This window comes from Onychomys torridus, chromosome 14, assembly GCF_903995425.1.
Source record: "Onychomys torridus chromosome 14, mOncTor1.1, whole genome shotgun sequence".
Lineage (NCBI taxonomy): Eukaryota > Metazoa > Chordata > Mammalia > Rodentia > Cricetidae > Onychomys > Onychomys torridus.
Window position 1 is genome coordinate 72,690,694 of NC_050456.1, and position 24,360 is coordinate 72,715,053.

Sequence of the window (24,360 nt, forward strand, 5' to 3'; positions counted from 1 at the left end):
CCAGCACTGGGAGTGAAGGTAAGAGGATCCTGTGGGCTCACTGGCCAACCAGTCTACCCAGAATTGCTCGCTCTGAGTTCAGCGAGATAACCTATCTCAAGAAAAAGTCGATAAACAGCTGGAGGAAGACAATCCAATGTTGACATCTAACCTTCACGTGCTCATATCTGCACAGGTAAGAATATCTGCTCATGTGTGCACACACAACATGCCACACACACAGAGCGTTTGAGTTTGGCTACAAGGCAGGGGTAGGAAAAGGAAGTGTGAAAACAGCGCCCGCCCCAGCATATCTGAGAGGTCCTGAAGTTATGCTCCAAACACAGCCAAATATACACTGTGTTAGGGTTTTCTTTTCATAACCAATAACACCAAAATACAATTTCATTAATTTTATTCATAACAAGGCTTGCTACCCACACGATCCCAGCACTTGAAAGTGTCCCCAAGACTGCTCAGACTCAACAGAGGGGCAAAGCAGGGGGAGATTTCTGTGCTTCTGTGTGCCAGGTATTTTCATGTGAAGAGGCATACACATGAGAAACTAAGGCCTGCTCACTTCATGCATTCAGGTCTGAGAGTGTACAGTCTGTGAGCACATGTATGTGAATGTTTATGTATGTCCCACAGAACATCAGGAAGGGGCTGCTCTGTCCAGGAAGGCATCCCAAGTGGCCCTAAGAAGTGACTGTGGGTGGCCACCATGGCAGGTTTATACTCCTCACATGCATCATCACTCTGAGCCATTTACTTATCTGAGAGGCTCTTCCCAGAAACCACAGCTGGGGAAGCCTCCAGGGCCGAGGTACAGCTGTGCAGGTGGGGCCTTCTGAGTGCTGGGAATTGGACACTGCAGAAACTTCCCAGCTGCCAAGCCATCTAGCAGCCAAGAAAAAATGGAGTTCTAAAAAGAGTCCTGGACTGAACCCCGGGTCTGGCTTCAAGTCAGATCTTGGTCCCTGAGCTCCTGATGTGCCTTGGACTTCTCCACCTTCCCCCCATGTCTCTCAGAGCCCCAACCTCCACATGCCACAGCAGGTCCTGCTGGAGTACCCTAGTGACAGTAGGAACCCCCTCCCAAAACCTCAAGGCACATCACTGCGGCCCCTCACGACCCTAGCCTGCTGGGCATGTACTTGTTCCATTCATTGTTGACTTTGTTCCTGGGTTCATAGCTTCGGCCAGCACTTGGTATCTCTTTCCCTCAGGGATAGCCAGGGCCATGTTGGCACTGGTTGACAGGCTGTGGGTCAGAATGAAGTCAATAAATAAAAGGACACATGCCGTATGCAAGAACACACTGAACATGAAAGAGAGGTGGGACCGTAAAAGAAGGAATCAATATTAGCAGACAAACACTGTCTTCACTTGCCCTGGGGGACAATATCTGAGGCCTCTTTATATATGTGTGTGTGCCTGAGTATATATGTGTACCATGTGCACACAGGAGCACAAAGAGGCCAGAAGAGGTACGGGATCCCCTGACCAGAGTTACAGATGGTTGTGAGCTTCGGTGTGAAGCTGGGAACTGAATCCGGGTCCTCTGCAAGAGCAGCAAGCACTCTTAACTACTGAGCATCTCTCCAACCCCCATCTGAGTCCTCCCAGCATGCTTTTATGGAAACAGTTTAATGTAAGAAAATTACCTCATTTTATAAAATAATGACTAGCAATTTTCTCACCGGAGAACATATTGAAAACGTGAGGGCTGGGAAGATGGCTCAGTTGACAGCATTGCCTTGCAAGCATGAAGACCCCAAGAACCTACATCAAAATAAAGCCAGCATGGTGGTTCACCTTTGTAACCCATCCTCTGGAGAGAGAGACTGGCAGATACTGGGGTCTTACTGGCCAGCCAACCTAGCCTGTTTGGTGAGTTCCAGTCCAGTGAGAGGCTCTGCCTCAAGGGGAAAAAAAAAATACAAGGTAGACAGTGGCTAAAAAATGACACTGTGGGGCTGGAGAGATAGCTCAGTAGTTAAAGGTTAGGCTTGGAACCAAACAGATGAGAATGATGCTCTGCTGGAGTCTGGCATCACACATTCATCACACACGCTTGCACACACACACACACACACACACACACACACACACACACACAAATATATTAAAAATAGAAAGAAAATTTTAGCCATATGTAGTCCAAGTGACCACCCAATATTTTGTGTGTTTCCTCCAGTTTGAGTTTTAAGTGTGTGTGTGTGTGTGTGTGTGTGTGTGTGTGTGTGTGTGTATACTCACATGTGTGCTTATGTATGTGTGAGCAATGCAACTAGGAATGAACTAAACACTATTCTTCATAGTTTAAGTTTACATTTTGATGTGAATACCTTGCTACATGTTGCCATCTAAGCCCACATTCCAAGCTGCCCTCTTTCTAGCCCTGTGATCCTAGACCACTAATTTCTCCTTGCTGAGGCCCCACATTCTTATTGCCAAAGTAACCCACAGTCTCACCAAGGCATAGGCCACTGGCATTCACCAATATCCATTTCTTTCTCTTCATGATTATGCCATAAAAGTCTATTTCTCAGCCTCCCTTGCAGCTCAACAAGACCACATGGCCACATTCTGGCCAAAGAGATATAGGAGAAAGCAATACCGACCGCTTGTTTTTTCTGCTTCCTGAAGTCTGTGGCAGAGTCCTTCTTTCTTCCTACCCTCTGGGGTGATCATGAGGACCAGATGGATCAAGGCAATTGTGAAACAAGTGGAAAACCAAAGAGGGAACAGACCTGAGGCCCCAACCCAAAGCTTGAGGGAAGACACAAAGGGCCTGTGATGTGAACAAGAGATAAACCTTTGCGGCCTAAGAGCAGTCAGACTTTCTCAGTTCTGCAGCCTGGCTGAGTCTGACAGCTCCTGGCAAGCTGTACCTTCTAAATAAAATATGTGAAATCAATTGCCCATAAAGAGCACTCCAATGTGAGCCTTTAAAAATTAAAGAACAAGCAGGGAATGAACAAGCCATTTGTTGAATTGGATAATAAACACTGTTTGTGGGATTTGGGAGAAGAGAGAAGTCACCGGGACAGTGTTAGTAAAAGGAGGTACTTGGTGGAATCTGCCAGGATGGGTGTGGTTCTGAATCCTGGAGAGAAACCAGGAGATGATGATTCATTTAACCAACACATCAGCTACTCAAGAGACAGGAAGCACAGTGGGGACCATCTATCATGGGACAGTGCCCACGCATTGAGGGGTAATGTGCTCAGCTACCACTACCAGTGGCTTTCTGTGTCACTGGGAACCTGGACTCCTCCCTCAACTGTCCCTGCGCCCACCCAGATACCTAACACAAAACTCAGAGCCCCCCGGTGCCCTCAAGTCCTCACTCTAACCCTACTTCAGCAAGTTCTTCAGTAAGAGGCAGTCTGAATATAAAATGCCCATCTCCATCCCCCCATGCTCCCTCCAGACGTGTTCCACCCCTCCCAGCAGCACTCAGTTCTCCACATCTCCACATACCCCTGTCCCCATCCATCCTCCTTACCCTAGGGGACTTAGGGGGTCCCAGGAAATGCAGTCCTGATCATGGGACACACCCCGCTGATGACACTATGATGGTTAGTATGTGTGTCAACTTGACCAGGCTTTGGTGTCCTGATACATGGTCAAACATTACCCCAGATGTGTCTGTGAGGTTAGCCTGGGTGAGAGTGGCTTGGGAATCTGCAGACTTTGAACAGAGCACACTGTCCTCTGTAATGTGGGTGATCCTGGCCCAGTCAGCTGATGGCCCCAATAGAACAAAACACTGGCATCCTGGGCAAGAGAGCATGCTGCAGCAGGAAGCTTTTGAACTTGAACTGCCACATCTCCTGGGCTCCACCCTGGTGGCTACAGATTTCAGACAATCACGTGAGCCGATTCCTTTCAATAAACTTCCTTATGTATATGTATACATACCTCATCGGTTCTGTTTCTATAACGAGCCCTAACATGCACACACGACACCCCCGGGGCTGTCAGAGTTGCCAGACCCTAGGACAAAGTTCAAATCCCTTCCCATGGTTTTGAGACCTCTCTCTCTGTTGCTTGAACCCCCAGACTTGGTCTTAACACCTCCTTGAATCCCACACATCTTGCTCCAAACTTCTAGTTCTCATAGACAAGCTGCTGCTTTAATCCACCCAGGAGCCTCCCATAGGCCATTCTGTCACTGAGAAATCTATCCTGCTCGATCCTCCAAGAAACCTGTCCCACTGGCAGCAGTGAGCATCACTTCCTCTAGTCTCGGTTCCCTATTGTCCTCTTCTTCTCGCAATCTCTCACCACACATATCCCACGTGTGACAGTGCACATTCAAAGTCTGTCCCCATACTGTGTGCCTCCTGTCAAAGAACCAGGAGAGCAGACTTCCCATGGAGCTCCTGGCCTGTGCCTGGGGCACACAGCAGGTTGGATGCAATCTTAAAGACTGAGGAGATGGTGTCAACTGTCCCCACAACGGGTACCTTTAATTGAGTACAGAGGTGGTCCTTTGTCCTCTTGGGTCACACACACTTTGGCTGCATGGCTAATGCTGAAACCAATTTCTCCACCATTGCTCAATTGAGTGATTAAAGCATGCTATCTATGGCACCAACCCCACCCTTGACCTTTTACCCTCATATCCGCTGCTGCTCCTCCTAGATTTTGCTTTTTCCCACCCATCTCATTCCCAGAGCTGCTCCCAGCCTCCCTGTTTGCTTTTGGTTGGCAAAGGTGAGCAAGTTTGCTGCTCATGCCCTGTGTAACCTCTCTGGCCCTGGTTTCTCCCCTGAGGAGTGGGTAACTGGACAAAGGGATGCCGGGGATCCCCAGCTCTGGCTGTGTGCTGTCCACATCCATTTCTTTCTGCATCTTAGCTTCAAAGCAATAGTGAGAACAGAGGAAGAGACAGGAAGAGAGGAAGAGAGAGGGAGAGAGAGAGAGAATGAGAATTGAGCTGAATCAAAGCCTCTGCTTCCATCTGTTCCCTGGGGTCTGAGTTCTGTCACAGGATGAAACTCATCTGGTCTAACGACACTGGTGTTTTTCCAGCTCCTAGCCACGTGGGGATCTTCATGCCTGAGTCAGAGAAAGACAAGTCCTCTCACCCTGGCCTCTCTCCCAGTGCAGAAGTTAGGCTCAGAAGCAAGGACTTGCTAAGGTCTAGTGAGCCTTGGCCTCCTCCCCAAGGCCTTCTATATCTCTAGGACCATGGTAAGATCAGACTGATCCATCCACTTCCTAAGATCAAGTTTGCGGAGGTTGAAACAGGCATCGTGAGCCTTCCAAGGGTGTCTGACCCACAGGCTAACAGTAATGCTGCCGAAGTGAGGGGACCACCTGTCCTTTTTGGAAAGTGGGCTGGGGAATTTAGGTTTGAGTCTCAGAAAAGCCAACAGCCCCAGCAGAAGCCAAGGCTGAAAACCTCCTGGAGAGAAGGGAGGCACAGAGGATGCCTAGAAACGAGACTACAGAATGGTGACAAGAGCCTAAAAGGGACTTAGCCCAGGTCCTCAGTCCTACCTGCTCATGTCAGCCATGCTGATGTGGGCTTTGAGCCATGCTGTAACCTGTACTGTGCCTACCTCTCACCTCCTGCCTGAATGTCGCAGTGGCTGCAGCTCATGGTCTCTGGGGGGCACTCACACAGTGCAGCAAAGAATCACTGTGGGGATGGAGGCTTCATGGACATGTTAGTGCAGAAATTGTCTTCCTGTAAGTCCCTTGGCACGTACTTCTGAGATGATTTATCTCCCTCCCTACTAGACCCTGTGGCTATGCAGCTCCCGGCACCCCTGGCCATGGCTCATCCATAAGGTCTCTAACACAGCCTCCTCCTTTCTGGAGTCTCTCCGTGCCCCTGCAGTTGGTGGCTATGTGGTGCCATTGCTCACCTCAGTGGGGTGGCCTGAGTACATCTCTGAGGAGACAGACCCCAGAAGTCCTTCTTCAGGAGTTTCTGTCTCAGAGTCATGTGTTATGGGGATCTGACCGACAAAGTGACTTTGGATTGTCACTTTGGTTCAGAGACATCGAGGATGCTAGTGAAGCACACCTTGTATCTATGAGTGTTAAAGGTGTTTCCAGGGCTCACTGGGGCTCTGAGTTACTCGATGATCCGGTCCGCTGATGGTTACAACATCCATTGTACTATTGCAAGGAGGTGGAACTGTGGGAGACAGGGACTAGAAGGAAGTAGTTCACCGGGAGTGGATCCTGGAAGGCTATACCATGCCTTGACCCACTCAGCTTCCCGCCTAGGGTGGTGGGAGCTGCTCTGCTCTGCCCTCCCCACCAGGATGACACCGTGAACCAAAGTAAGTCTACTCCTCCCTTAAGCTGTTTTGCTCAGGTACTATTGGAGCAAAACACTAACCCACAGGGCTGGAGAAATGGCTCAGTGGCCAAGAGCACTTGCTGCTTTTGCAAAGGACCCAGGTTCGACTCCCAGCACCCACACTGAGTGGTTCACAACCATCTGTAACTCCAGTTCCAGGGGGATCTAATGCCCTCTTCTGGCCTCTCTGTGTGTACCTGCATATACCTAGTAAACACACACACACACACACACACACACACACACACACACACACACACACAAAGAGAGAGAGAGAGAGAGAGAGAGAGAGAGAGAGAGAGAGAGAGAGATCTAACTCATGCCCCTGCCACCCTAACGCTGTGTGACAGCTGAGCTGCTCCTACCCCTTGGCCTTCTATGCACAGGCTGACAACCTCCTTCCAGAACTTGGAGCATCCCAGAAAGCCTGACTACTGCCCAAGAAACTACCCCTCCACCCCAAGCTGCAGACATAGCAACCTTACTCTCAAAGGGCACTCACTGTCCCCGTGCACACTGAGTCTGTCACCAGGCTGTCGCCAGGCTGATGTCGTGCCATGGCCTCTGCTCAGAGCTGAGAAAGCAAGGTCTGACCCTGCTGAGCAAAAGGAGGGGGCAATAAGAGCCCTGGTGGGCTCTACAATACAGGACCTGGGAGGACAACCTCGCTGATTCTGTTTTGTGGCTTGAGGCAACTTTCTGCTCCTGTCTGAGCCTCAGTTTCCCCACAGAGAATGTAGGACTCACAGTGTCTATTTCACAGCAGTGCTCAATGAGATGGGAGTTATAGAAAGCCATACGCTGAATTTTACATGATAGGAGATGCTGAAGGCTAACTAATAATCATGTATTGTCCTTGGCTGGGGAGAGGAGGCAAAACTTCCCAGTTGGCTCAGGGGTTTTCTCCAGCGTGTACCAGAGATGTGCATGAGCCCTCCTACCCTCTAACCACAGAAAGTGAAAGGCCTCGAGCTGGTCTGGTGTTGCCCTGGAGAGTAAATGCAAATTGAATTAAGTGAGCATTATGATGGGGAAATGTGGTGAGACCACAGAGTGACCTTGAGGGTGGGGTGGGAGAGAGCAGGGTCGGCAGCTGGGAAGATCTGCCTTCTGCATGGCCTAGCTGGCTCCATCTGTGGGTTCTGCGGCACTGACTCAGGGTGCTGTGGATGCAGGAAGTCCATTCCAGAAGTTTGCACTGTCACAGTCATGAGACATGTTATAGGGACCCAGGATAGTGGCTACTTAAAGCATCATGGGAACATTGCTCTGTTAACTCCTCACTCCAGCACAAGCTACACCAAGCCTTCCTGGGGTCATTTCTAGAGGAGGAAGAGTTTCCGGGGACTCACAGCCCAGGCAGAATTGGGGCCACCTGGTCTACCTTCCCACTGCATGTTGCCCTCAGAGCCCAGGGGACTGTCTCCACAATGCAAGAGTGTTGGGAGCCAGCACCCTAGACTGTGGGACGTTGGTGAGATGGACTCCAGAGAGCTGTCAGGACAGACGGAATTGATGTACAGGGGTCAAATGGGTGGCACTCTGGACTGGCAGCTTCAGGCATGGATGGAGAAACATTTCTCCAGCCTCCACAGAACTCGCTGTATCTGTGAGAGACTTAAGAAAGCCAAGTCCCTTGACCTCTCTGAGACTCCATATGCCATACTAAGGGTTTTATTTATACTAAGGGGAGGGACCTCTTGTCCTCTGTAAGAGAATGTGAGTGAGCACAGCAGAGCTGGGGGTGGACAGAGGACCTAGATCCCACCCTCACTCATCCCTCAAGACAGCCCGACAGGCAGAGTGATCCAGGCCTCAGGTCCCCACTCTAGCCATTAACTAGCATGGACCAGCCATTGCCCCAGTATCTGCCATGTACCAGGCATAGCCTTTAGGTTCCATCAGAACAGGAGCAGCCAGGACCTGATGTCTGGGAATCTAAACTCTAGAATGGAGAGCCTTGTGGTAAGCAAGTATGCAAGGGGTCTACCATGGAGAAAGAGTGGCCAGCTTGAGAGAAGAGGATGGGAGCGGAGGGGAGAGGGTGGGAGCAGAGGGGAGAGGGTGGGAGCAGAGGGGAGGGGTGAGTACAGAGGGGAGGGGGCGGGAGCAGAGGGGGGGGGGTAGGAGCAGAGGGGAGGGGGTAGGAGCAGAGGGGAGGGGTGAGTACAGAGGGGAGGGGGTGGGAGAAGAGGGTGGAAACAGAGGGGAGGGGTGGAGCGAGGAGGAGAGAGGGTGGACTGAAGAGATGAAGTCACTCTTCCTCAGGGATGTAGCTGTTGGTAGGCTGCCATGCTCCAAGGAATACCCTCTTGAGTGTGTGCGCTGGCAGCACTATTTGGACTCAGTATGTTACAAAAAAAAAAAGCAGACGATGTGGGGACATGAAGGTATTAAACCGGAGGTAGCAGGGAGAGGGAGAGGTGATTTGGGTTGGATACAATCAAGATACATTGTATAGTTGATGTTAAGGTCCTAATGCCCAAACAATGGAATATAACATTTGGGCAAAAGTTTTTGCAGAAAAATCAAGTTAAAATAAAGACGCACTGTGACTGTATCCTTAAAATTAGGAGAAATTGGGGCACAGACCAGCGCACAGAGAACATATGCAGAATAGAAAGCACCAGCCACTAGGAGGCTTGGACCAGAGCTGTCCCAGCATCTTCTGGGGCCTGGGACCTTGCCGCACCTGGTATCACACATCTGGCTTCCAGGATGATGCAATGGTTTCCTCCAGCTCAAGCTCCTGTGTTCCTGGCACTCAGTTCTGTCAACTGCAGCACACTGTGCGATCTGAACATTCCTAGGGTCCCAGCGGCTCTTGGGGTGCTAGTCTATCACAAAACCATCAGTAGGTAACATAAACCACGCCTGAAAACCACAGATGTCTGAGTCTGTGGGTCTTTCTGGAGCTGAAAGCAAGCCAGAGTGGAGGGTGAGGTTAGGAAGGGTGAACTGGAGCCAAGAGTCCTTAGCTTAAAAATAAGAAGCCTGCAGGATTTCAAGTGCCATGTGCCAACGCCATCTTACATTTCTGGATGGGTTCCTGGACTAGCTAGGGACCAGGAGGTCACATCCTGAGAAGCAGGTGCGTGGCCGTGGGTGCTTGCTTGTGTGATGGGGGAGGGGAAAGCCAGAAAATCTGAGAGAAAATAGGATGTATAGATGGGAACCCCTGAGAGGCTGGAGGCAGAGAAAGCCTAGCTGGGTCTGACTGTTCCCAGGGGACAGCAGCACCAGGGCACTGAACTGTGTGAGTGACTATACTTGGCAGTGCCCACAAGATGTCAGAATGATAGATTATGATGCCTAGTCTAGTAGGGAACAGAGAGAAAGCAATGAGAGACACAGATGGAGAGATGTGGTAGTTTGAATAGGAATGGCCCCCCATAGACTTGCGTTTGAATGCTTGGCCTATAGGCAGTGGCACTATTGGGAGGTGTGCCTTTGTTGGAGTAGGTGTGGCCTTATTGGAGGAAGTGTGTCACTGTGGAGGGTAGGCTTTGAGGTCTCTTAGGCTCAAGCTACACCCAGTATGGTGCATAGTCTCTTTCTGCTGCCTGTGGATTCAGATGTAGAACTCTCAGCTCCTTCTCCAGCACCATGTCTGCCTGCATGCTGCCATGCTTCCCACCGTGATAATGGACGAACCCTCTGAAACTGTAAGCCAGCCCCATTTAAGAGTTGTCGTGGTCATGGTATCTCTTCAGAGCAATAGAAACCCTAACTAAGACAAGATAGGAGTTCTTGCCCCAGCAAGGGTGGAGACAGAGGCCACAGGAGCAGCTGAGCAGGCTGTATGAAGAGCACTGAGCAGTGGTTACCAGAGCTAAAGTGCAACTGGGCTGAAAATGGCAGATTTGTCACATCTCAGTCTCCACCTGCTCCCCAAGCTCCTTTTGAATGTTACTAAAGGGGCAGTGACATGGCTCAGCAGCTAAAGGCACTTGCCTTGAAAGCCTGATGGTCTGAGTTCAATCCCCAAGAGCCCATGGAGGAAGAAAACCAACTCCTGAAAATGATAAAGGAATAAAATTTTTGTAAGTTAATTAATGTCTTAGAGTTTCTGTTGCTGTCATGAAAATACCACGACCGAGGTAACTTGGGAAGAAGAGTTTATTTCAGCTTACACTTCTACTTACATCCCTGAGGGAAGTCAAGGCAGGAACTCAAACAAGGCAGGAACTGGAGGCAGGAGCTGATGCAGAGACCATGCTGCTTACTGGTTTGTTCCTCATGGCTGGCTCAGGCTGATGTCTTACAGAACCCAAGACCACCAACCCAGGGATGGCCCCATCCCAATAGGGTGGGTCCTCCCCCATCAATCACTAATTAAGAAAATACCCTATAGCTTGTCTACAGCCCACGTCTTATGGAGGCATCTTCTTGATTGAGGTCCCCTCCTCTCAGATGGCTTCAGTGTCTGTCAAGTTGACACAAAACTATCCAGCATAATTGACCCTCGTCAACTTGACACACAAACACATCAATCACCATTAAGCCACAACCTTTCCTTTCTCATTTATCCCCCCAAATCTCATATTAATAACATAAATAGCTTTATAAGTCCTACGGTTTTTACAGATTCAAAAACATTAGAAGTTCAGTCCTTGTCAGGTGGTACACACCTTTGATCCCAGTACTCTAAAGGCAGAGGCAGTCAGATCTTTGAGTTCAAGGCCAACCTGGTCTACAGAGCAAGTTCTAGGACAGTCAGGGCTACACAGTCCTTTTTCTTTTCTTTTCTTTTTTTTAAGATTTATTTATTTATTATGTATACAGCATGTTTGCCTGCAGGCCAGGAGAGGGCACCAGATCTCATTACAGATGGTTGTGAGCCATGATGTGGTTGCTGGGAACTGAACTCAGGACCTCTGGAAGAGCAGTCAGTGCTCTTAACCTCTGAGTCATCTCTCCAGCCCCAGAAACCCTGTCTTAAAAGAAGCAAAGAAAAAAGTTCAGACCTTTAAAAATATCTAATCTCTTTAAAAATTCAAAATCTCAGCCCTGTGGTGGCGGTGAATGCCTTTAATCCCAGCACTTGGGGAGGCAGAGGCAGGCAAATCTCTGTGAATTTGAGGCCAGCCTGGTCTACAGAGCGAGTTCCTTGACAGCCAAGGCTACGCACACAGAGAAACACTGTCTTGAAAAAATTTGAATCTCTTTTAAAGGTTCAAAATCTCTCAATTATGGGCTAAAAAAAAAATCAAAATTAAAATAAATAATTTCTTACTTCAAGAGGGAAGAACCAGGGAACAGTTACAATCAAATCAAAGCAAAAACCAAACTTCAAAAGTATAAATGACACAATGTCCAATGTTGGATTCACTCATGATCTTCTGGGCTCCTCCAAAGGACTTGGGTCACTTCTCTGGCTCTGCCCTCTACAGCACACACAGCTGTCTTCTAGGTTCTGGCTGGCTCCACTCCACTACTATTGCTGTTCATGGTGGTCATCCCACAGTTCTGGCAGCTCCAAAACCCTGGGGTCTTCTGCAGCAACTGGGCTGCACTTTCACCAACAGCCTCTCATAGGCTCTTTTCATGGTGCCAAACCTCAACTTCCCTGCACGATCCCTTCAGTCCTGGGCCTTTAACTGCCACTGAGGCTGCACCTTCACCGATGGCCTCTCCTGGCCTCTCCCAAGCCAAGCCTCAGCTGCTCTCCATGATCCCTTTCAGTCTCCAAAGCCAGTACCACCTGAGTAACTCTTACACATTACCACATTCAGCTGCCAGCACAAGGTACAGCCTTGGTGGCCTCTGGAACACAACTTCTGTGTGCTGACTCTCTGGAAACACTTCCCAGAAGATTTCACCTCTTCTTCATCACCACTAATTTCTCAGCTCCAGCCAACCAGCATCGGCTACCCCAGCAAAGCAAAGGTTTCACTTTAGTAGTTCTGGTATCTTGTTAATCGCGGCTGATTCTTCAAACCCAGCTGACCAGACACCACAGAATCTTCTCACAAGGCCTGGTAGAGTCTTTGCTTCCATCTGAAACCTTACAATTGAGGCCTGCACCATCTGCACTGCCCTCAACATTCTCATATCCCAAACTCCTACAGAACAACTCACTGAGCTCTCAACACTCAATGACTTTTCTAGCCCAAAGTTCCAAAGTCCTTCCACGATCCTCCCCAAAACAACATGGTCAGGTCTGTCACAGAAATACCCCCACTGTCCTGGTACTAATTTGTCTTAGGGTTTCTATTACTGTGATGAAACACCATGACCAAAAAGCAAGTTGGGGAAGAAAGGGTTTATTTGGCTTATGCATCCATACTGATATCCATTACTGAAGGAAGTCAGGACAGGAACCTGGAAGCAGGAGCTGATGCAGAAGCCAAAGAGGAGAGCGGCTTACAGGGTTGCTCAGCCTGCTTTCTTGTAGACCACCAGCCCAGGGCTGGCACCATCCACAATGAGCTTGGCTCTTCCCCATCCATCCCTAATAAAGAAAATTATTACAAGGATAAAACGCTGCAGTCACTACAGAAAAAAAGGTGTGGGGGGGTATTTATGAAAATGAGCAATAAATAGAGCTCTTACTCATTAAAAATGTCACAATGTGGGCCAGCAAGATGGCTCAATAGATTAAGGCACTTGCTGCCAAGCCTGACAACCTGAGTTCAATCCCCAGGACCCACCTGGGAGAAGAGAACCAATTTCCACAAGTTGTCCTCTGATCTCCACATGAGTGCCTTTGCATGCTTGCACCCTGTTATACAAATGTTAAATGGTCTCTAATTAAATACCCCAGAGTCTCATGTTGGGGTAAATGCTGAAAGATCAGAGAGACAAAGGAACAAGCCACTGCCACGTCTCACCTCTAAGACTCCTCAGCCTGAAAAGGCCTCTAGCTGAAGGACTTCTAGCAGAAAGGGGTTCCTCAGCCAAAAAGCCTTCAGTGCCTGTCTCCTCACGCCTTATAACCTTTCTCCGCCCAGCCATCGCTTCCTTCTTAGTACTGGGATTAAAGGCGTGTGCTTCCCAAGTACTGGGATTAAAGGTGTGTGCCACCGTGGCCTGGCTCTGTTTTCTCTCCTTGACTGAGCCAATGTAGTCTAGGGTAGCTTTGAACTCACAGAGATCCAGACGGATCTCTGCCTCCTGAATGCTAGGATTAAAGGGGTGTGCCACCACTGCCTGGTCTCTGTTTAATCTAACAGCTTGTTCTGTCCTCTGATCTTCAGGCAAATTTTATTAGGGTACACAGTATATCACCACAGCACCCCCTTAAATAAATAATATATAATAAAAAACTTTAATGTCATAATCAAGTCCAGAGGGGAATCTGTGCAAAGCACACATCTATCTGATAAAGGACCTGCAGCTCTCTGTAAAAACTGTCTGAACTCATCCATATGGAAACAAGCAGCCCAATTAAAAAGTGAGAAAATGACTTAAACAGACATCTCACACACATACACACACACACACACACACACACACACACACACTTACACATACACTTATACACACTCACATATACTTACATACACACTGACATATGCACATTCATGTACACACACACTGACATATACATACACACATGCACACACACACATACACATATTCACACACTCACATATGCACACACATACACACATATACACACTCACATACACATACATTTATATACACTCACGCACGTACACTTACACACTCATACACACATTCACAAGCACATACTCACAAACACACATGCATACACACACACACACACACACACACACACACACACACACACACACATAGCTTTAAGAAGCAGAGAGCTTCTATGCCGGGCACAGGAGCGGTGGCCATGAGTGACCTGAGTGTGGGGTGTCTACAAGGGAGTCAGGCACCTTTTTTGTTGGTCTCCTTCACTTCTCTGCATATGCTTCCTAGCTCGGATTTTGCACCCAACAAGTCTTGAAGGGTGGTAATGTTCTCCCAGCCTCTGTCTCACTTGGGTGCACACAGGTGACTGGAATTCCCCAGTTGGGAGGGAGCCTGAAGCCATTAAGAAAGATGGACACCCAGGAGCCCTCCTCAGATGATGGCATCAGGAGGACCCAGATTTCATGCTTTAGAGACAGTATGGTACCCAGTACCACACCTGGGCTCCTCAGCACACAGAGGAAACAGGCGTGACTACATCGGAGCAGATCTAAGGTGCCTTTAGAGTAATATTCCCAGCAGCACAGGCTCTGAGCCGAGCTTCTAGGAAGCCCCTCTGGGTCACCCAACTTCACCAACTGAGTGCTGGACCACTGTGGAAACTCCGGAGACACCGTGGTGCCTCCCAGCATTCTGCAAGCACCGAATGGAAGGGGCCCACTGGTGATGATTCAGTCGGAACACTTCCCCTCCGCCAGGCTCCACAGCATGACGTCATCACTTTTCCATTCTATTGCTCAGAATGTCCCTTAATAAACCCCATAATGAAAAAGTGACCCCCAGGGGAAGGAGGAGGTCACCTTCTCTTTTTCTGAGTCATTCCGGGTCTGGGAAGAGTGCCTAGCCTGGAGCCCGGAAGTGGCTGTTACCACCCACCCGTCTGGGCTGCTTGGAGGGGGCCTGGCTATTTCTGGCATCTGAGAGCCCACCTCAGCCCTCTCTCGGCTTTTGACCGGACCTTTAGGAAGGTAGTGCCTATTTATGAGGCAGGACCAAACAGGATGTGCTTGCTCAGTGTTACCCTAATGTGGGGCCCCTCCCCCACCCTCCCAGCACTACCACGTTCATGACCTACCAATAAACACTAGAACTGACCCAGCCAGCAGGACAAGGTGGGTGGCCTCCCTGAGTGCCAGGTTCTCCTCTTGTCAACCAGGGCTTCCATCTCTGAGGTGTCCTCCTGCACCCCATCCTCTTTCAGGGGCTCTCCCAGACCCCCTGCTATGCCTACACACACACACCCCACGGGCCCAGTGGGAGGCTCCATGCCCCCCACCCCAGCTTTATCTATTACCTTTCCCTAGAGGCTCTGGCTCTGGAGGTTCGGGCTCCTTGGTTGTCTTAACCCCCACTTCACCCTGGGTGGTCCCGCCCCTTCCTTACACTGGAATCAGCTACCCTAGTACTGCCCACCTCTTGGGGCTGTCAGAAGGAAGACACACAGGAATGGGGAAGCCTCTCCTCCTTTTAAAGTCTGGAGGGGGAGTGGGGCTCACCTGCACAGTGAAAAAGCAGAGACGGGTGGCCCCGCCCAGGCCACTCTGTGAGAGCATATGACAGCGGGAGCCAAGCGTGTGTCTGATGGATGCATGGACTGAGGAGTAGGTGGGTAGGAGTTTGGGGAAGGCTGAAAGGGGGTCAGACAGAACTGGGTTCCCAGCTGTCTGCAGCCAACCTGTGTCAACAGCTGAGTGCCTACGGATGGGCAGGTCACAAGTGCACCCTGTCCTCACCCCCACAGAGGTGTGATTATTGTGTGATGCAGATCTAGGACTCTGTATCTGTCAAAATCCAAAGGACTGGACACCACAAATCCTAATTGCCCTATGTGTTTGTTTAAGAAAAGAAAGGAAGGAAGGAAGGAAGGAAGGAAGGAAGGAAGGAAGGAAGGAAGGAAGGAAGAAATTAAAACCATCCCTTTGGGGGGCTGAGACTATTGCTCAGTTGGTAAAATGCTCACCTAGTATGCATGGGGCCCTGGGTTGGATTCCCAACACTGCATAAACTGTCTGTGGTGGTGCACACCTATTAGCCCAGGACTCAGGACGGGGAGGCAGGAGGATTAGAAGTTCAAGGTTTTCCTAGGCTACACATTGATTCCAAGACCAGCCTGGGCTACGTGAGACCCTGTCTCGGGGTGGGGGGGGGATCACTTTAGCAGCTATGTGGAAGGAATGGAAGGCAAGAGGGCCATGGGAAACAAGCTAGGTTCTCTAGGAGGCCCCAGGCAAGAGCAGCTGCATCCTGGCAGTTGGAGTTCAGGTTGGTGGCCCATGGGAGCCTCAGTTTCCTCAATGGGACATGCGTGACAGTTCCCACCTATTCCCATGGCAGCAATACCTGCAACCTGGCAGGACCAGGCTGGACCGAATTGCTCCCCATTTAGAATTGGACAATGAGGGTGCATTGTCCAGGGGTGGGGGTTGGGGTGTCCTGTGGCTGCCTCAGGATGCCTGTGCGTGAGCTCCCTGTCCAGGGAACAGCTACAGACACACAGCGAAAGCAGCTGAAGGTGAATGGGGGGATCGCTGAGCCATGAAGGGCACCTGGCTGGCCCAGTCCCCACCCCCACCCCAACCCCAACCCCAACCCGTGGGTCCCCTGACGTCACCTTCCTGACAGAGGAATGCAGCCAGGATGTTGTGTATTTAGAGTATGTCTCTCCCAGGGAGGCCCAGGCCTTGAGCAGGGGCTAAGTCAGGATCTGCCTGAAGTGAGAGGAGCGGAAGACAGGCAGCTGCAGGAAATCAATCCCAGCATGCCTGGGATAGTACAAGTGAGACAGAGGAACACTCTCAGGGACAGGCAGACACTAGATCAGCCGGGCTGAGGTCCCCCTTCATCTCAACCACCAATGAGCTGAGCAGCCTTGGGCAGATTAGGCACCCTCTCTGGTCAGGAATAAGGTCGTTGCATCTACTGTGGAAGCAGACTTCAGACAGCCACAAAGTTCTTCTTACATAAAAGTATTGATGGAGAGGAAAGACCGAGACTGAGTGAAACCCCAGCAGCGTCCCCTTGGTTAAAGCATCCTTCCAGAATCAGCAGGCTGTTGACCTACCTGTGAATGCCAGATAACAGAAGTGTGTTGCTGGTGGGACCAAAATGGTGCTGCCCTGTGGAGAACAGGCTGACGGCCCCTCCCAAAGTTAAGCACAGGGCTGGCATATAACCCAGGACCTGCCTGAGCGTGATGCCCGAGGTCTGAGAGACCAGCAGAGCCTCCCAGGTGGATGCTCACAGTGCATGGTTCACTACAGTCAGAGCAAGCAGCTTTGGAGTGGAGCAACCACACCTTGGAACGTTACTAGTCACGAAAGGGTTGGAACCCGATAAACACTAAAATGAGGATGGACTTCATATCCATTTTGTCAAGTAGCTTAGGCTAGGCATGAAGGTCTGTAGCAGGAATCTTAAACGGTCTTCTTAATAAGATCAAACCTGAGGCCAGTTATTGGGGCGAATGCTGGAAGATCAGAGAAGCAGAACAAGCCGCAGCTACCTCACCTCAACAGTTCCTCAGCTGATCCTGTTTCCTCAGACTGGAAACCTCTGAGTCCTCATCCAAATGAATCTCAGCTGAACTGTGCTGCTCCAAAGCCTGAATGCTTAACCAGACAAAAGCTTCTAGTTTCTGGTCTTCACGCCTTATATATCTTTCTGTTTTTGCCATCACCCCCTGGGATTAAAGGCTTATTTCTTGGAATTAAAGGTGTGTGTCACCATGCCTGGCTGTTTCTAATGTGGCCTTGAACTCACAGAGATCCAGAGGGATTTCTGCCTCTGGAATGATAGGATTAAAGGCGTGTGCTACCTCTGCCTAACCTCTATGTTTAATAGTGTGGCTTTTCTGTTCTCTGACCCCAGATAAGTTTATTATCCTGCACAATATTTCGGGGAACACAATATCACCACATCCCCCCCATGTTGGATGTTTTCAGACATATGGGATATGCAGAATAGGTGACTCTGTAGAGACAGGAGCTTGCTGGTGGACAGAGCCTTGGTGGGGACAGAAGAGTGGGGTGACTGGTTAGTGAGCACAGTCCCCCTTAGGGCTGATGGAGTGTTTGGGAACTAGGCATGTGCCAATTGCCCTGAGTTCAACAGAAAGACCATTTAGTGTCTTGTGAGTTTCTCTTTTTCTCAATGGAGGAAGTGAAGGGTGCTTTGAGGTCCTGCCAAAAATGAGACATGATGCAGTGAGGCTGGTGGCTGCCTTCTGGCTGTCCAGCAGCCCCTGATGGATGTGTTCCTATTCTCACTGCTCCCACGGGGACTTGTGGTTCCAAGTCCCGGCAGGTTATGAATGGCCCTCCTGGGCTGAGGTCAAGGCCTGCGCTGGTGCTGTCTGGCCCCAGCCACATGCCTGCCCCTCTGTTGGTGGCCTTCTCTCAGCTCCCTTATCTGATGTCACCACCTGCAGAGCTGACTATCACACTCTGAAAGGACAGGGTCCTAGAGTTCCATGTGCTAAATCACCAATGGCAAGCACCAGAGGACAGGAGGACCCTGACCTGTGCATGACAAGTCCTAGTACCCGAGAGGACAGAGACAGAGACAGGCAGAGGCACAGCCCAGAGATGGTGGGGACATTGTGTTGGGCCAGAGACTATACGGAAGGAGTGCAGGGGGGAAGGGGCAGCTAAGGTAGAGAGCTAGAGGACTAGGTGTTAGCGGGCTGGAGGTCTGCGCAGTGAAGGAGCCAGCTGGCCAACCCACAGGCAGGACAGTGGATGTGGATAATCATAAGGGACCCCCGCCTGCTGTGCCGTCAAACATCATGCCACCAGTGGTGGTCAAGAAGATAAAGTCTGAATCGGGACAGGGAGGGGAAGTAGGACACCCACTCCTTCGCATCCTCAAACACACCAGCCGATTTCCCCGGCCTCCTCTGTTCTAGGCCCCTGAGTCCTTTAGGGAGTCCCCCAGAAGATCTCATCTAAGCTGTGCTCCAACACGAACTCAGGGGCTCCTCTTCTGGCACCTGGGTCTCAGATAGAGAGGATGGGGAGGGAGGCGGATCAGGCAGCTGATCCAGGAAGATTAGTTCCCTGAAATTCCCAAGCAGTGTCAGAGTCAGGAGAGGGTCGGAGGGATGCCGGGAACCAGTTCTGTATACCCCCTCGAAGTACTTCCCAGCTTGGAAAGGCCCCAGCCAGTGCACAGGCCTCAGGAAGTGAGTAACTACCTCTCCCTGCCTCCTGGCAACCATGCAGGCCAGGCAGAGTTAGGAAGTGCAGGGACTGACTGATGTTGAGGGAGCCTTCCTACAAGCCACTGATGGTGGCACCAACCTCAGAGGGACAGGCTCCTCCCAGAGAAGCAGAAAGGGCGGACAGAGGGCAGACAGGCCTTCCAGTAGCCCCTCCCCCAGCTTCCCCCCTACACTGGGAGTTGCTAGGACCTCACTTGTTTTAAGTTTATTCATTTCCAATCCATTCCATGAGCTTAGGCAAGGGAACTAGTGTGTCTTCTCAGCACTGTGGCAAGGGACCCAGGCAAGGGGTCCAGCATATCTCCTCAGCACCATGGCAAAGAGCCCTAAAGTATCTCCTCAGAGCTGAGGCAAGGGGCCTAGGCAAAGGGCCCAGCCTATCTTCTTAGCGCCACCGTGGCAAGGCGGCCAGCGTATCTACTTGGTGCTGAGGCATCCCTGACCATGAGGTGTAACAGCTTCAGGGACAAGACAGACCTGTGTACACATCTCAGTCTTTACATGTAGAAGGTTAGATGTCAGAGCTGGGGTCTGCCTTCCAAGCCCTGGTGAGGAAACTAATTTTCATCCCTTTCCCCTGGTGTCACCCATCAGCTTGAGTATAACCTATCTTCCTGGAGGATCCTTCCAGGTCTCAACCAGAAGTGGGGGTGCCTGACTCAGGGGGCTCAAAGTGAGCCTGAGGTTGGGGTGCTCTGCCCCGGCCCACTCTTCCCATCTGCACCAGGACCTGCTTTTAGACTCTGGAAGAAAACATTCCTCCTGTAACATCAATGGCCAAAGACCCCATCACAGGTCTCCCACTCAGATGCCTCCCCTACACTGGCTACCGACTACACCAAGCGCAGCGGTGGGGAGAGAAGGGGAGGCCACAGCCCTGAGTGCCTCTCCTTCCAAGGTGGCAGCCAGTACAGAGCTGGTGGAATGTTCCAGGCTAAGAAGGGGGAAGCAGGTGAACTTGGCCTTGCTGTCACCTCCCAGGGTGCCCTGCTCAGTAAGGAAAACACAGCAAAGTGTTGAGGGGTGAGCTTGATGGAGTAACGGGACACTTGCCTAACATGCATGAGGTCTCAGGTTCAAACTCCAAGAAAGGAAGGAAGAGGAGGAAGAACAGAAAAGGGAGAGCGGTGTGGACAGCTCAGTAGCTCGGGGTACAGCACCCCCCAAAAAAGATCCGGAGTTTGAGTCTTATCACAGCATCCCATCACTAAGACTGACAGCAACAGGAGAAATTCAGTGTGTGACAGCATGTGTAACAGGATAAACATATAGTATCATACATGTTGCATAAGAAGCCAGTTATATGTAACATACATATACATATATGTACACAGACTCTCTCTCTCTCTCTCTCTCTCTCTCTCTCTCTCTCTCACTCTCACACACACACACACACACACACACACACACACACACACACACATCAAATTCCTAACTATTCCAAGCAGTGCCCTTTCCAGGGTGTTTAGATTTTTATCTTTATGCATGGACCTCAAACAATAGAGAACTACAACACATTAAGTCTACTCTCAGGGTTTGCATGTGTGCATACATGTAAGCTGGAGGCCAACCTTACCTGTTATTTTCTAGGCACTTTATTATTATTTTATTTATTTATTTTTTTTGAGACAAGTTTTTCTCATTGACCTGGAACTCGCCAAGTAGGTTAGGCTGGCTGATCGTGTGGAGCCCCAGGAACCGGACTTTCTTCTCCTCCCCAGGGTAGGGATTAAACACAGAAGCCAACACAACACCCATCTTTCTCACACGCATTCTGGGTATCAAACTCTGGTCCTTACCCTTGTAGATAAAGCATGCTCCCCACTGAACAGTCTCCCAGCCGCTGTTATCAGCTCTTCTCAGCTGCACCTGGACTTGCAGACAGAGGTGTCAACTGGGGCTCAAGTTGCAGCTGGGCTGTTCACATGTGCAAGATTTGAACAGGTTAAGGATCCTCTCTCGGCCTCTGCTTCCTCATCAGGCTTCATTCACTGTTGTGAGAAGACCGTGGAATCATGTGATCACATGCTTAGAGACAGCAGGTCCAGGGAGTGCACAGTGCCATGAATAAAGGCCAAATCTGTATCCCATGACGTCCCTGTCCAGGTAAGAGATCCCTGTTTGGGTATCTGGACCCCAGATCCAGAGAACCAGACAGAGCAGGCAGCGAGGCACATGTTAACTGTGGGAGTGGTGAGTGCCCTGCAGGTTGATAGTCAGACAAGCCTGTGTCTCTGAAAGCTAAGAACCAAAGTCAGGACCAACCTGTGCATGCTACCACCAAGATGCTTGGTTTTAATGCAACTTGCCACAAATTAGGATCGCTGAGTAGGAAGTCCCAGTGGAGGAGTGGTCCCAGTTGACATACTTGACATGGGAAGAACCACCCCAAATATGACATCAGCTACTGGGCAGCCCAGGTTTAAAGGGGTGGGGTGACATGCTGAAGGAAGACGATCCTTTGCTTAATTGGCTTCCTCCTTGCCTCTGGGCTGATTCACCTGTTGCTGCTGATTTCAGAACCAGAGTTTCCAGGCTTCCATAGTACACTGAGTCCTGTAGCTCCTGGGTGCTGTCTGGGTTTTCAAGTGCCAGATTGGGACTGCTCAGGTACCAAGCAACTACTGGTTCTCAGCCTCTCAGGTGTGAGAGAGCTGTTCTTACTGTTTCAACATAAGCTGTTTAATAAATTCTTTCAACACACATACATATGTAGATAGATACATAAATAGATGATAGATAGATACGTAGATAGATAGGAGATAGATGATTGCTAGATAATAGATAAGTAGATAAATAGATGATAGTTGGTAGGTAGGTAGCTAGATAAGTAGATAGAAGATAATAGATAAGTAGGTAGACAATAGATGAATAAATAGATTATAGATAATTAGATAGAAAGATAGATAGATAGATAGATAGATAGATAGATAGATAGATAGATAGATAGATAGTAGGTAGATAGATGACAGATAGGCCAGTGGTAGGCAGCTTTCTGGTCAAGATACGGAGTTTTGGACAAAAACACAGGCTAGTTCTGGAAGCTTTGAGGACTTCCTCCTCACCCACTGACATGCAGAGAATGTTCTGGAACACTGTGGCAGAAAGGTGGACATCCACAAATGTGTTGCCATCCTGCTTTGTGTTCTTCTGCTTTACTTGATCTTCCCTTCACCCCAATTAGATTGGGTGGGAGGACTCTTCCCTTCTCCAATCCAGGTATGGGGTGTCCCCTCTGTGGGATGATAAGCAGCAGTAAAACATGGGGCTCCCTGCCAAGAAAAAATCCAGAGCTGGAGCAGGACACACAGGCACTGGGGAACACAGATGAGACATCATGGTACCTAGACAAGCACACCAGAAGGCGTTCCTAAATAGCCTCCCAGAAAACAGGAGCTGCCATCCAGGGCCTGGGAGACAGAGACCATATCCAGTGCAAAGGCCCAAAGTTCAACGTGATCCTGCCCCCCTCGGGAAGCTGAGGGGACTTCACAGAAGGCTGAAGGTGACTGGACAAACGACCAGCGAGAAGAGGAGGGGCATAAGGGAACTTTTGCAGGTTGTGTGCAGGGCCCTGACTGGGTGGGGTGGCTGTCAGGGCTTCACCGGAACATCTGGCCTCCTCCATTGCCCTCCCTGAATACAGCGCAGGGCCTGAAGGCTGGAGTCCTGCCAGGCTGAGCCTCTCTCTGCAGCCCCCACACAAACACACAGAGTGTTGAGGATGGCCCAGGCAGCCACCCCAGGGAGTGTTCACAAGAGTTGAGCCAGATTTGCTCATAGCAAAAGCAAAGTGTAAAAAGTAGACCAAGGGGTTGGGGATTTAGCTCAATGGTAGAGCGCTTGCCTAGCAAGCGCAAGGCCCTGGGTTTGGTCCTCAGCTCTGGAAAGAAAAAAAGACATAAAAGAAGAAAGAAAAGTAGATTAAGCCAGAGAAGAGTGGCTTCTGCTTTGAAATGGCTGTAGGACCTACCTGGACTGACCTGGTGTGTACCTGGCTCCTCACTTCTGCATGCCTGTATATGTGTAAGATGAAAGGGTGGGTAGATGGACCAGTAGGAGAGAAAGATGGTGAGGAAGGGGGAAGAGAAGAAAGAGAGAGGAAAGGGACACGGGTATCTAGATGAAGAGGCCCTTGGCAGTGTCGATAAACAGAGGTGTGGGTACTGTATACGATTTCTAGACCCATTTGAAAGCTGGACACAGCACAGCCCACTCAATGGGCACACGCATCCAACAAGAGAAGGCTGCTCCCAGTGCCACGCTAGGCTTTGCCTGGAGACAGGGTGACCACAAGCCAGACCTGCAGGGGCACCTTCTGGGTGGCAGGCAGCTGGGGCTAGCTGAGTCTCACACTCCCTGGGGAATTATCTGAGTGCTCTCATGATACAGGACTCTGCACAGCTGTTGAGTATCTGGCCCCAGGGGTGCTGCCCAGCAGAGCGAGAACCTGGGAAGAGGAGCTGCTGGAATGTAAACGGAGCCAGCCACTCCAGAGTCTCCAGCATCCAGCCAGGACTAGAGAATGAGGACAAGATAGTGAGGCTTTGGGGGGTTTTGTTCTTGGATTTGAGTCTGGGTCTCACTATGTACAGCCAGCCAGACCTCTAACTCCAAACCCTACAGCTTCAGCCCTGTGGGTCACCAGCTCAGCCTCTCTGCCTGTTCTACGAAGCTTGTGGAGAAGGCCAAGTGGTGGTGGTGGTGGTGGTGGTGGTGGTGGTGGTGGTGGTGGTAGCGGCGGCGGCGGCGGCGGCGGCGGCACACGCCCACCTAGGTGGACCAGAGGCCCTGGGTCACGGGAGCTCCCTGTGGTCAGACAGGCCAGAGGTGCAGATGAGGTAATGGGACACCCAGGTCAGAAGAGCCCTGACGTGGAGTCAGTCCGAAGCCAAGCCAGGGCTAGATCCCTGGCTGATCCATAGCTGTTCTTGGTTTCAGCCCCACCTCCCATCCCTATGGTGACATTTGACACCCTCAATATGTGAGCTTGATTGAGAGATATTCAGAGTCAGGGAGACAGCAGCTGGGGCTCTGTGTGGATTCCTGGAGCCTTGGGCTCACTCTTGAACTAGTCTCTGACCTCCCCTGCACCCTCCGCTCCTCTGATCTGGAGAGTAAAGCAGATTTTCAAAGGAAATGAATGTGACCAGAGAGCTTGGAA